The sequence below is a fragment of the Cervus canadensis genome, chromosome 18 (assembly GCF_019320065.1).
Source record: "Cervus canadensis isolate Bull #8, Minnesota chromosome 18, ASM1932006v1, whole genome shotgun sequence".
In the NCBI taxonomy this organism is placed as follows: Eukaryota; Metazoa; Chordata; class Mammalia; order Artiodactyla; family Cervidae; genus Cervus; species Cervus canadensis.
Window position 1 is genome coordinate 25,312,693 of NC_057403.1, and position 8,791 is coordinate 25,321,483.

Consider the following 8,791-nt stretch of genomic DNA (forward strand, 5'->3'; position numbering starts at 1 on the left):
AGGGGCTCCAGTGAGTTCTGTCACCCTGTCCTGTCATATGAGGATGACAGGACAAGAAGATGACAGTTTTCAATCTGGAAATGTTCACTAAAACTAAATGTTCACTAAAACAAAGTCACGAGAAGATAGTCACCAAAACTATGCTAGCACCCTAATCTCAGACTTCGGCCTCCAAGCTTGTGAGAAATAAATATGTTTATAAGCTACCCAGTCTGTGATTCTGTGTTATAGGAACCCAAGCTAAATAGGACAAATTTGTACCAGAAATGGATGCTAATCTAACAAATATCTAAAAACATGGAAGCTGCTTTGGAACTGAATAGTGAGTGGATAAAAGCTGAAGAGTTTTGACATGTACGCAAAGAATAATGAATGATAAGGGTGATTCTGGTGAAACCTCAGAAAAGAGGAGAGCTGAAATGAAAACCTCAGTCTTCTTGGAAAATAAATTATGAAAAAATGTTGGTAGAAATATGAATAGTAAATACCATTCTGGTTCATTCTGAGCTGGAAATGAACGTATTATTGGAAGTGGGAGGAAGGGTCATTCTTTTTATAAAGTGGCAAAGAACTTGGCTAAATTGTGTTTGTGTTCTAATGTTTTGCGGAAAGTAGAACTTTAAAGCAATGAAATTGAAGATGTGGCTTTGCTCCTTCCGACTGATAATAATGAAGTGCAAGAAAAGAGAAATGACTTAACAGATGGAATTTCTGAAGCAGAACCTAAAGATCTGGAAAATTCTCAGCTGAATAGATAGTGTTAAAATACTGTTAAAGTGAGGGCATAGATTCGGAAAGAATAGCATCTTGTAAGTTGGTTTGGAGACATTGGGAAGACCCTGATGATGCTGGGGCCATTGAACTCCTAAGTTTAGAGTCTGCTTTACCAGTGGAAGTGGCATCCCCATCCAGAGGCAACATTTCCACCTCCATTTGATGGGATAGGCACTGCATTGCCTGAAAAGCATAATGATCTCCCCTGAGGCAGAGGCCATGTGACTCTTCAGAAACTGTCCCTGCTACCCCTTTTTATTTCTGGGCCCATCACTAATAGACTCAAGTCCCAGCAGACTCCTAAAGGTGAAGTTCAAAGTGTGACCTGAGAGGAGGTGTGCTACACTCAAAAAGAACTGCTTGAGTTTTCTAATTTGTACAGACAGAAATCCAGGGAACAAGTATGGGAATGGATATTAAGACGTAGAATAATGGTGGAAGGAAGATGATTGGAAATCTGGTGACAGTGAAATGTGGGAAAGAGAAGTGTGGATAGGCTTCTCTGGGCAAAACATTTGAAGTTATTTGTGTCCTGTGTAATTGCTCACTAAAGGGTGACCTCAGCAGAGGATTTAATAATCAAGTGGATAGGATGGTCTCTTCTGTGGATTAGTTTCTTTTCCCAGTCACCCCCCCCCATTATCATCCAATGGGCTTATGAACATAGTGGTGGCAGGGGATGGACATTATGCATGGGCTCAGCAACATGGACTTCCATTCACCAGGGTCACCTGACTGCCCACTGTTGGGTGCTCATTCTGCCTGCAGAGAAAAACACATAACAGGCAATGTTTTCTGAGCTTTTAATATGTGCCAGGGGCTATTCTAAGGACTTTGCACTATTAACTCATCTAACCCTCCTAACAATGCTACGAAGTAGTATTTTCCAGTTAAGAAACTGGCACAGCCACCTTGGAAGACAGTTTGGTGGTGGTTTTACAAAAGTAAACAGACTTTTTTTTTTTTACTACGCTGTGCAGCATGCAGGATTTTAGTTCCCTGATCAGGGATCAAACCTAGGCCCCTGCAGTGAAAGCATGGAGTCTTAACCACTGGATGGCCAGGGAAGTCCAACATACTCTTTCTTATCATACAACCCAGAAATTAAGATACTTAAGTAGATGAAAACTTATGTTTACACAAAAACCTGTACACAGATACAGCAGCTTTATTCATAACTGTCAAAACTTAGAAGCAACCAAGATGACTTTCAGTAGGTGAATGGATAAAGTGTGATACCTCCAGACAATGAACTATTCAGTTCAGTTCAGTCGCTCAGTCATGTCCGACTCTTTGTGCCCCCATGGACTGCAGCATGCCAGGCCTCCCTGTCCATCACCAACTCCTGGAGTTTACCCAAACTCATGTCCATTGAGTTGGTGATGCCATCCAACCATCTCATCCTCTGTCGTCCCTTTCTCCTCCTGCCCCCAATCCCTCCCAACATCAGGGTCTTTTCCAATGAGTCAGCTCTTCGCATCAGGTGCCCAAAGTATTGGAGTTTCAGCTTCAGCATCAGTCCTTCCAATGAAAACCCAGGACTGATCTCCTTTAGGATGGACTGGCTGGATCTCCTTTCAGTCCAAGGGACTCTCAAGAGTCTTCTCCACCACCACAGTTGAAAAGCATCAATTCTTTGGTGCTCAGCTTTCTTCACAGTCCAACTCTCACATCCATACATGACCACTGGAAAAACCATAGCCTTGACTAAATGGACCATTGTTGGCAAAGTAATGTCTCTGCTTTTTAATATGCTATCTAGGTTGGTCATAACTTTCCTTCCAAAGAGTAAGCGTCTTTTAATTTCATGGCTGCAATCACCATCTTCAGTGATTTTGGAGCCCCAAAAAATAAAGTCTGACACTGTTTCCACTGTTTCCCCATCTATTGCCCATGAAGTGATGGAACCAGATGCCATGATCTTAGTTTTCTGAATGTTGAGCTTTAAGCCAACTTTTTCACTCTCCTCTTTCACTGTCATCAAGAGGCTGTTTAGTTCCTCTTCACTTTCTGCCATAAGGGTGGTGTCATCTGCACATCTGAGGTTATTGATAGTTCTCAAACCAAGAAAATCTCAAAACACTGAAGAAGAACCCTTAAGTAACAAGTTGCGTCTAATTCCTCCCTGGGACTCTGCCGGAAGTGTTGGAGATTCTGGTTTTTTTTCTTTAGTTAGTTATCAGTTCTGCGACCCGCCCCTTCTGGAGACCGCAGGGAATGCTAAACATAGTCACTAGTGCAGCAGGCGCATAGAGGAGTGTGTGTTCTCGCTGGATTCTTCAGGAGCAAGCAGTTGGGTTTGGAACTGGGTGGTAAAACTGCCAGGGGCAGGATCCCAGAGCGAGCTGGGTGTCACTGTGCCTGAGTGAGTACGTTATGTGGATGGGGTTGTGTCTGTGCGTGAGACCACTATAATTAGCCAACTTAACATATATAGACATTACATTAGGAACAACATATGTTGTTCTTACGCTTCCCATAGTCTGGGAAGACCCACATGCCATGGAGCAGCTAAGCCCTTGCCCTAGAGCCCATTCTCTGCAACATGAGAAGCCACCACAGTGAGAAGCCTGTGCACCTCAACTAAAGAGTAGCTCCTGTTCTCTGCAACTAGAGAAAGCCTGCATGTAGCAAGGAAGACCCAGTGCAGCCAAAAATAACTAAATAAATCATTTAAAAAAACAAAAGTACCTACCATAGCAAACAACACAAAAGTCCTCAACAAAATACTAACAAACTGAATCCAGTAAATTTTTAATTTTATACACCATGACCAAATGTGATTTATGCCAGGAATGTAAGGTTGGTTTAACATGCAAAAATCAATCAATATAACACATCATGTTAATAGAATGAAGGACAGAAAACACATGCCACAGGACAAATATTTAACAATATTCTTTATCCTTTCATGATAAAAACACTCAACAAACTCAGAATAGAAAAAAAACTTCTTCAAATAAGGGGCATCTATGAAAAATCACGGCTAACTTCATAATAAATGGAGAAAGACTGAATGTTTTCTCCTAAGTTATGTGGCATAGATATGTACAATTGAATGTGCATGCTAAGTCGCCTTAGTCGTGTCCAACTCTTTGCAATCCCATGGACTCTAGCCCAACAGGCTTTCCGTCCATGGGGTTCTCCAGCCAAGAATACAGGAGTAGGTTACCGTTTCCTCCTCCAGAGGACCTTCCTGGCCGCGGAATCGCCTGCACTGGCAGGCGCGTTCTTTACCACTAGTGCCACCTGGGAAGCCCCACAATAGAATAGTACCAGCAATAAAGAGTAATAAAATACTGATACATGCAATAAGGATAAACCTTAAAAATATGTTAAGCGAAAGAATCCAATCACAAAAGAAAACAAATATTGTACGATTTTATTCATATCCACCGACTCAATGGACAAGAATTTGAGCAAACTCTGGGAGATAGTGAAGGACATGAAAGCCTGGAGTGCTGCAGTCCATGGGGTCACGAGTCGGACAGGACTTAGCAACTGAACAACAACAACAATTCATATGAAAGGTCTAGAATAAGCAATTATACAGATAAAGATAGAAGATTAATGGGTGCCTGGAACTGGGGGTAGGGGGACAGAAAGTGGTAATGATTGTTAATGGATATAGGGTTTCTTTCTCAGGTGATGACAATGTTCTAAAACCAGAAAATGTGGGGATGGTTGTATGACTGTGAATATACTAAAAACCACTTGAACTAAACACTTTATTTTTTTTTAATTAATTAATTAATTTTTCAGTGGGTTTTGTCATACATTGACACGAACCAGCAATAGATTTACACGTATTCCCCATCCCGATCCCCCCTCCCACCTCCCTCTCCACCCGATTCCTCTGGGTCTTCCCAGTGCACCAGGCTTGAGCACTTGTCTCATGCATCCCACCTGGGCTGGTGACCTGTTTCACCATAGATAATATACATGCTGTTCTTTCGCAACATCCCACCCTCGTCTTCTCCCACGAACTAAACACTTTAAATGTGAGAACTTCTTGGTATGTTAATTATATCTCGACAAAGCTTTTTAAAAGGTATAAAACTTCTCCAATGAAAATTATAAAACATTGCTGAGAGAAATTAATGAAGACCTAAAGAAAATGAGAGATATACTATGTTTGTGACTTGGAAATTCAGTATTAAAACAATTCACCTTTTTTTTAAGAGTCAAAGAAATGCCAGTTAAAATTCCTCCAGGTTTTAAATTAACCACCAGTTCTCAAAATATATATGGAATTGCACAAGGCCTAGAATACCCAATATAATGAAAAAGAATAAAGCTTAAAGTGCATACCATATTTCAATATTTATTCTAAAACAGTTCAGTATAAGTACAAGAATAGCTAAATATACCAGAGACAAAATAAGAGTACAGAAAACATGCACACATATAAGGTCACTGGTCCTATTACAAATGCACTGTTGAATTCAATAAATAGTTCTAGAACAACTTGTTATGCATATGGTAAAAAAAAAACTTGGACCCTTACCTCAAAAGAAATAAACAGAATTAATTTGAGATGGATTATAGCTCTAAATGAGAAAGGTGAAATAATTATGTCTCTAGAAGAAAAACAGAATTCTACCTTCATGTCTTTATGGTAGGCAAAGACATCAATAATAAACAAAAGATTAATAAAGTGAACTTCATTCAAATTAAGAGCATCTGTTCTTGAAGACTTCATTATCACAGTGAAAAGGCAAGCCATACCCCCAGAAAGATATCCACAATAAATATGTCTTACAAAGTCCTCATATCCCAGCATATAAAAATACCTATAAACAAATAGCAAAAAACACAAACTGATTTTAATGAAATGGTCAAGAGTGAAAAAAGCAGTTCAGCATAATGATCATCCAAATGGCCAACATATGAATCGATGCTAAAGTGAGTATCAGGGAAATGCAAATAAAAATCACACTGAGATACTACTATCTACCTACTGGTATGGTAAAAATTAAAAAGATTGATAATACCAAGTGTTTAAGAAGATATGGAGCAACTGAAATCCTTTATGTTGCTGATATATGTGTAAACTGACACAAATACTTTGGGAAATAGTTTGACAATGTACTTCCACAGATAAATGTAAACCTATTAATACTTTATGATCCAGCTATTTCACTCTTGGACTCCTAATAGAAATGAATGCTATGTCTACCAAAAGATATTTTAAGGTCAATCATGGCAGGTTTATTCATTATAACCAAAACCCTGGAAACCACACAAATGTCTGTTGTCACTACAGAATGGATAAATTATAGCAAGAACTGAAAAACTGTAGCCTGTGGACAAAAAGTGGCCTGTCACCTATTTTTGTATGGCCAATGACCTAAGAAAGGTTTTGTACTTTTAAAGGATGTAAAAAAAAAAATATTTTGTAACATGTCAAAATTAAATGAAATTCAAATTTCAGTGTCTATAAAGTTTTACTGGAATACAGCCACATTCATTTGTTTACTTGTTGTCTATGGTTGCTTTCATGCTACACTGAGAGAGTTGAGCAGTTGTGACAGAGAACATTTGGCCCACAAAACCTAGAATATTTACTAGTTGGTTAAAGGACTCATCTCAAGAGCCATAATGTTGATTAAAAACAGGCCAGACACATCATTACACTGACTGCATTTAAATGAAGTTCAAGAACACACAAAACTAATCTATAGTGCTAGAATTCCAAATAATGGTCATTTGTAGGTAGAGTCAGAACTGACCAGGCTGGGGTAAAAGGGAACATTCTGGTATCCCTGCTCTTCATCTTGATGTGTGTGGTATGTTAAAAAAAAAAAAAAAAATCCCTAAGGTATATAGTAATTGTTTGTGGACTTTATGCAAATTATCCCCACAATAAAGACTAAAGCTGAATTTCCATTTTTCATGTCTCTTCATTTCAATATATATTTCTCTTCATTTCATTTCTCATTTTTCAAATTATTTGCTAGATGAAATTATTTAAGTTTCTCCCCCTCCAAATCTTGAAGGTAAGTTGATGCTTCAGGCTGCCATAGGTGGCTCAGACCGTAAAGAGTCTACTTGCAATGCAGGAAACTCACTTTCAATCCCTGGGTTGGGGAGATCCCCTGGAGAAGAGCATGGCTAACACTCCAGTATTCTTGCCTAGAGAATTGCATGGACAGAAGAGCCTGGCAATCTAGTCTATGGGGTTGAAAGAAGTGGACACGACTGAGTGACTAACACTTTCACGGTTTTCAACACAATAGCTATTTAAATATATTAAAATTAAACAATTTAAAATTTCATCCCTCAGTCAAATTAGTCTCATTTCAGGTGCTCAGTAGACAAATGTGGCCAGTGGCTACAGTACTGGATAGCACAGACATTCAACATGTAACCCAGTTCTGCAGAAATTTCTATTGGACAACACTGCATGAATGTTAGCTTTGTTTTACAGGCGAGGACACTGAAACTTAAAGATATCACTATTACACAGAGCTGCATGATGACACAATCATACCCATTCTTATAATTACTGTGCGTGCATTCACTGCTACAAATGAACTCTCCATGTATCTTTCACTTAACATTTCTATAATTTCATAGGAATCTAAGTACACAACCATGCAAATAAAATCATTTTCTTAACAAGTTATAAAATACTCAGTCATAGACTGATTAATCCCAGACATCACCCTTAAAGCTATAGTCACACCATCCCTAGACACTTTAACAATCCCAAATAGATTATATGCTTATCCACTAACATTTCTCAGAGTCAAGCACAGTCTGACACACATCACACTCCCTACAGTCTTCCCTTCCCCAGTAGAGGATACTTGTGTGTCCACCCGCGCACACACAAGGACACACATACCCACCACGACCATGAAGCAAGCATCACACACTTGAACCCCTTTGAGCAGCAACCCAGTACTCACCGTCACCACATCCAATCCAGAGCTCTGTCTGAGAAATCTGGACCCTACTTCTTAGACTTCTGCAGCTTTTTCAGTCCTGGACTACTATTTCTCGGAAGGCATCACTGCAAGACTCAAGGTCTGGTAACCTCTGAGGTTTTCTAGAACTTCTGAGGAGTCACTTGAGGAAAGTGAAATAGGTTATCAATACCCTTTATGTTCCACAGCGCCAGATGTGTGTGTGCGCGCGCTTTTGTGGCTGTGTGACAGGCGCACCTGCCGCCTTCTAACATCCTTGGCTGCTGAGACCTTTAGTGACTGTGTATTCTCCCGCTGTGAGGCAGAGACAGAGTCCTCTCCCTACTGTTGTTTCATTTTGATTATTTCTTTTTTAAAGTATAGGCATATATAGTATTCCTCTCTTCCTTTCACAAATATTAGAATAGTATACATATTATTCTCCACTTACCTTTGTTCTTCTTTAATGTATCCTGAAGATCATTCCCTATTACGATACAGCTACATGATATCCCACTGTTAGATAAATATGAAGTTAATTCATCTAGTTTATGTTGGACATCTTATTTCTAGCCTGCTGCACTCACATACAGCATTTAAAAAAATTTATGCATACCACATTTTGTAACTTCACCAGTGTATCTTTAGAAGCAAGGGTCTCAGTCTTAAGGTATATATATATGTGTGTGTGTATATATATATATTACACATGGACATTGCTCAGTTCTCTCCTGTATTAGTTATATTATTTTACATTTTCATCAATGTGAGAGTCCTTGTTTTTCCAGTCTTGCCAATAGAATATTTTAATACCTTGTTGAAGTCCTGTCCATCTGATTGGTATAAAGTGGTATTTCAGTGTAGTGGTCTTATATTCTCATCTCAACTTTTAGGCTCTTTAAGAATATGAGTTTGTGATATAGTTGCAAATATCTCTAATTTGCGATTTTCCTTTACCTTTGTTGATACAGCTTTAGTTCTACAAAAAATTGACTTCTTCCTCACTTCTTCCTGGATTTTTGAATCACAGTTATTGATATCTCAGTTCCAAAGTTATAAAGGAATTCACTCATGTTTTCCTGTAATAAAGTTTCATTTTTTTCCCC